This window comes from Elephantulus edwardii, unplaced genomic scaffold, assembly GCF_000299155.1.
Source record: "Elephantulus edwardii isolate Elephantulus edwardi_28Jun2011 unplaced genomic scaffold, EleEdw1.0 scaffold00005, whole genome shotgun sequence".
Classification (NCBI taxonomy): Eukaryota; Metazoa; Chordata; class Mammalia; order Macroscelidea; family Macroscelididae; genus Elephantulus; species Elephantulus edwardii.
The window spans coordinates 30,996,979-31,002,882 of record NW_006399755.1 but is presented as its reverse complement, the minus strand read 5'-3'; the positions used below and the strand labels follow the sequence as shown (position 1 = coordinate 31,002,882).

Genomic DNA, 5,904 nt, shown 5'->3' with positions numbered 1-5,904 from the left:
AAAAGCAAAGGAAAAACTCCTTCATTATTCTTTGGTCTGTGAGATATTCGGTATTCTTCTCCAAAACCACTAGCCACAGTCACTGTGGCCTAGTGGTAAAGAGCTGCACTGTTACACCAAACACAATGTAGTTCAAATTCAACACCACAATTAAAAGGCATTGATTCTTTTTGTTTCATCTTTATTCATTGTCCAGTTCTCAGATGCATAGCAGGTAATTGGAAAGACTGTGGCTTAAATCAGGCACACCTAACTTTGAGAAGAATAGAAATCCCTGAAGACTTAATTATGCTTATATGAAGTCTATACCTAAATCAAGAAGCTGCTGTTTGAACAAAGTAAGGGAACACTGCGTAATTTGAAAATCAAGAACTCTGTGTGCTGTCATTGTATACTTTCTCCATACTTAGTCAATCTGTATGCAGAACAAATCATTAGAGAATTTGGACTTTAGAGAGAAGAGTGTGGCATCAGGATTGGAGGAAGATTCATCAACATTCTGCTTTATGCAGATGACATAACCTTGCTAGCTGAAAGTAAAGAGGACCTGAGGCACTTGCTGCAGAGAATCAAGGACTGTAGCCTTCAATATAGATTGCTTATCAACAAGAAGAAAGAAAAAAATCCTCACCCCTGGACCAATCAGCAATATCTTGACAGGTGTAGAAAAGATTGGAATTGTAAATAATTTCATTTTGCTTAGATCCACAATCAACACCCTTGGTACTAGAAGTTAGGAAATCAGGAGACATACAGCATTGGGAAAGTCTGCCTTCAGGGACCTTTCCAAAGTCCTGAAGAAGAACTTGATGGACATCATGAAACAGCCGGTGATGTACCTGAAGGGTATCTTAAGATATATTGGTATTAGGAATGTAAAAGGGACCCATAAAAAACATGGGAACTGAAGTAGAATACAGATTTTAAGAAAGAGTGACTGGGAAGTGCATTTACAGAACAACCAAAGTTACTCCCTTTAAATTTTTAGTTGATAAATTTTTCTCTCTCTTAAAAACAAAACAAAAAATGCATGCAACCATCCTTTAGAAGCTGTCTGAGCTAAGGGATTTTGTCCTGCTATCAACATGAATTATAGCCTGTTAACTTCCCTAATAAACCCCATAATCATAAATATGGTTCAATAAAAACCAAGCAAACAAAAAAACACTCATCACTATTTGCTGAAGGAACCATGATTTATCTAGCTCAATCTTCCAAATGAAAACTTCTTGGAAAGTTCCTTAAATCTCTGGGGGGGGGGGATTGATTATTTTTTTTATTTAAGAGAGGATACATTTCTTTATAAACTTGTATTAAACCAGATTTTGTCATAATGGAGATAGAAGTTGAAAGATTAAAGTGTTTCCCTTAATTCATTAACAACTTTCTTTTAAGGGAACTAAAATTAGGATATATTTTCTAAGTAAGGGCACTCAGTGCCTCTCTGGGGAGCTGAGATGATACAGACACAGAGTGAATCATGGTGAGGGAGAAGATGTCAATTGTATTTAAAAGGCATAAAAGCCAAAATTCCTATTTATAGAGATGTCAGAGGACAAAGCTGGTTTTGTTTTTTATTTATAGGTGGTCACTTTTTTGTGACCAAACACATTTATTAAGAATGTATGCATTTTTACTATGATAACAGTTTTCATCTTTAGCTATTTTGTCTTGAATCAATATTCAAGAAACTGGAAAAATAATGATCAGTTTTTATTTTATTTTATTTACTCTTCTAGTCAAACATTCTTCTAGGTCATATAGCCCTGATGTGTCCACTTGCTCTGTACAGTGGTACCTTGTGGTTGCTGTGCAGCGGAACACTGTGACACTGATGTGGCAAATGCAATAATGGTTACCCATGGTGGACAGTGTTTGGTGGTGCTCCCCGATTAAACCAAGCTTGGAAGCAGGAGTGGCATCCACTTCCGTAGTAGCTTGCCTCCAGAAAGCCTGTGAACCTGGAGAAAGGATGAAAGTAACCCAAGTGTTGAGGACTTTCATTTATAGTGTCACTATTAGTTGCCTACGACTCAACAGCACTCAACAACAACAACAACAACAACATTTACTCTTAAAATAATTTAATTGACTATGCAAATGTATTTGACAGTGTGGATCACAGCAAACTGAGGCTAACTCTGAGAAGAATAAGAATCCCAGAACATTTTGATTGTGCTTATGTTAAAACCTACACTTGGACCAGGAGGCAGTCATCAGAACAGAGCAAGCAAATACTTAATGGTTCAAAATCAGGAAGAGTGTACACCAGGGATGTGTCCTATCTCCATACCTTTTCAATCTATATGCAGGACAGATCATCCATGAGGCTGGGCTCTATGAGGAGGAGTGTGTCATTAAGACTGGAGGAAGATTCATCAACAATCTGCTTTATGCAGGTGACATTGTTTGCTGAAACTGAGGAGGACCTGAAGCACTTGCTGTAGAAGGTCAAAGCCTGCAGCATTCAATATGGATTGAAGTTCAACATCAAGAAAACAAATATTTTCATCACTGGGCTGATTGGCAGCATCATGATAGACAATGAAGAGATTGGGATTATTAACAGCTTTAGTTTGCTTGGCTCCACAATCAACACTATTGGTATCAGCAGCCAAGAAGTCTTCACAATTACTTGCTATGAATCAGAAAACTGGGCAATGATTAGAGATGATAGAAAGAGAGTCTATGCCTTTGAGCTGTGGTGCTGGACAAGTGTATTAAATATACCATGGACTGTCAGGAGAACAAACAAGTTCATCTGGGAGAGGGTGAAACCAGGCTGCTCCTTGGAGGCAAGATTCTAAGGCTTTGTCTGACATACTTTTGACATGTTGCAAGAAGGAACCAGTCCTTGGAGAGGGACATCACGTTTGGAAGGGTGGAGGGACAAGCAGAAGAGAGAAAGATCCTTGATGAGATGGATTGATTCAGTGACTGGGGAATGAGGATGAGTGTGACAGAGACAATAAAGTTGGCACAGGATGGAGCAGGCTTCACGGCTGTTATACATAGGGTCACTATGAGTGGCAAGCAACTGGACAGCACGTAACAACAACAACAACAAAATAATTGGAATTTAAGTATCTATACAAAATAACAAGTAAGTCCCTCCAACCAGATTATAGGCTCTCCAAGACTGACTTTCCCCAGAGGTTTCCTGTGTAAAGAAGCAAATTAATATTGGTGTGTTAAAAAAAAAAAAGTCTGCTTAGAATTAAGGGAAGGGTGAGGAAACAATAAACTTTGCTCTATCCTGAGCCATCCTCACAATCACACTCACATCCTTTGCTGCAGTCACTGTGTCAATCCATCTTGTTCAGAGTCTTCCTCTCTTTTGCTGATATTCTACCTTTTCCAGAATGATGGCTTTTTTCAAGGACTGGCCCCTGCTGACATGAAAACATGTTACAAATATAAATGAGTAACTTAGCAAGAGGCTTACGAATTATTTGCAAAAGGAAAAGTAAACTCCTTTAGTTCTTTAAATTGCTTAATGTCTGTTGTTTCTTAGCAATGCACCTACCTCTTGTATTTTAAGTTTGATAGATCATAATAGCTAGCTCTACATGTTATTTCCTTAAACAATATTTAGATGAAATCTAGTTATTGAGTGCCTATCATTTTGATTGATTGTAAACACTTTGAAAGACTCTAGTATTTTATTTTCTTAATTTGAAGTGTTAAGTGAACCTTAAGTTTTAAAAAAAGAAAAGAACTCTTTTTGGAAAAGTTATCATACTTGGACTAATCCACAGAAGAAAAATATACAGAAATTCTCAGTCTGATTTTGGACCTTTGAAAATGAACCTTGACTTACGTGTGTCTTGTGACTATGAGTTAAAGGGTCTGAGAAGTGATTTCTCTTCTTGTGGTGTATTCCTCTAGTGTATTTCTAGGGAAGAGTATAGAGCTTCTACACAATGACTGAGTAGAATAATTCCCTTCTTTGGTTTGGGGGTGGGGAAGACTTTTCTAAAATGAACAAGTTTTATTTGGCTTCAAGATTGTTTTCTCCATATTATTAAAATAGTAATCCAAAGTGGTTTTCCCTTTTCTAAACACAGCAAACCTAGTTCTCTTTTCATATATATGTTAAAGTCAAATGACTATGTTGTTGTTGTTGTTAAGTGTCCCTGAGACACAGGCGACTCATAGCGACCCTATGAAGGAGAGTCCTCAACACTTGTGTGTCTCTCATCTTCTCTCCAGGTTCATAGGGTTTCTGGAGGCAAGCTATTATGGAAGTGGATGCCTCTCATGCTTCCAAGCTTGTTTTAATCAGGGAGTGTCACCAAACACTGTCCACCATGGGTAACCAACCATTAACACATTTGACACATCATTGTCACCGTGTTCAGCCTTACAGCAACCACAAGTTACTGCTGTATGACAAGTGGACACATGGAGAAAAGATTGAAATTGCCAACAATGTCATCTTACTTGGATTCACAATCAACACCTTTGGTACCAGCAGTCTGGAGATCAAGAAGCATATTCCATTGGCAAGTCTACTGCCAGAGATCTCTCCAAATTACTGAGAAGCAATGATATCACTTGAAAACTGAGTCTAGTTACAAGAACTAAAAAACAAATTCAAGCCCTGAGTGGCAATGTTGAGATACTACGGGAAAAATCTTGAATGATCCACGAAGCATTAAAAGATGGAAGGAGGTAAGTGGCATCACCGGGTCCTTGAGCAGGCAGCTACACACACTTCTCCAAGGCCATGGCCAAGAATAAACAAAGAGGGCAGAAGCCCAGGAATGAGTTTCACATAGCAAGCCAAAAAAACCTTTAAGGCTAAAAGCAAAGCCAAGCCAGTCACTACTAATCTTAAGAAGATAAACATTGTGAATGATGACACAGTCAAGAGAGTAAATAAAGCTTTCATAGATATACAAAAGGAGCTTGCACACTTCTCAAAAGGCCTTTCTTTTGAACCTCTGCACAAATAATCGGTTTCCCACCAGCAGCATGAAAAAGGACCAGTGAATGTTGACAAAGCCACACAACTAATGGCTCTGTTGTAGTAACTGTGATGCTGCCTCATCAGGCAGCACCTCATCTCAAAAAGACCAATAAAATCAATGCTGTATCAAAAAAAAAAGATAGAAGGACTGCAAAGTCACTGTTGTTGTTACATGCCATCAAGTTGTTTGCAACTCATAGTGACCCGATGTACAACAGCAAAAAGTAACTTTGGAGACTAAGGTGCCATAGTATGTTCAATCACTTGCTATGCATCTTAAAACGGGACTATATATACATTTAAAACAATTTATATCAGAAACAGCACTATTTGAATCCTCATGGTTCATAGAAATAGTTACCAAGGTCAGCAAGGATTTTCCGTTCTATTATTTCTTGGAGAGAACTCTGGTGGCATAGTGGTAAGTTGTGCTGCCAACCCAAAGACATTTTATTTGAATCCACTAGCTACTCTAGGGGAGAAAGAAGGACAATCTTCTCTCCCATATTTACAGCCACTGAAAACCCATAAGACAATCGACTATGAGTCAATTATGATTTGATGCCACATAACAACACAACATTACCTCTTGGAGGTTGATTCATTAGCAAACAGCAATATATGGTTGACACATCCTTGCCTGCAGAAAAAAAAAATTACCTGAATCACTTGGTGAAGACCAAAGAATATATCCTTAAAATGGATGCCAACTCAATATAAAGAAAACAAAAATTCCCAAAACTGGACTGTCAATAAGCAGCATTATGATCAGTGGAGAAAAGATTGACCCTATTGTAGATTTCATTTTACTTGTTTCAATAATCAACACTCATGGAAGCAGACATTGTTTGACTTAAGAAATAAAACAATACATTGCTTTGGGAAAATCTGCTGCAAAACACTCTTGAAAGTGATAAAGATTAAAGATGTTA

General features: G+C 37.9%; 1 pseudogene; it reads left to right on the top strand.

Annotated features, from left to right (window-relative positions):
* The first annotated feature begins 4,729 nt into the window (after window positions 1–4,729).
* LOC102873276 lies at window positions 4,730–5,033 on the top strand (annotated as a pseudogene).
* The last annotated feature ends 871 nt before the right edge of the window (window positions 5,034–5,904 follow it).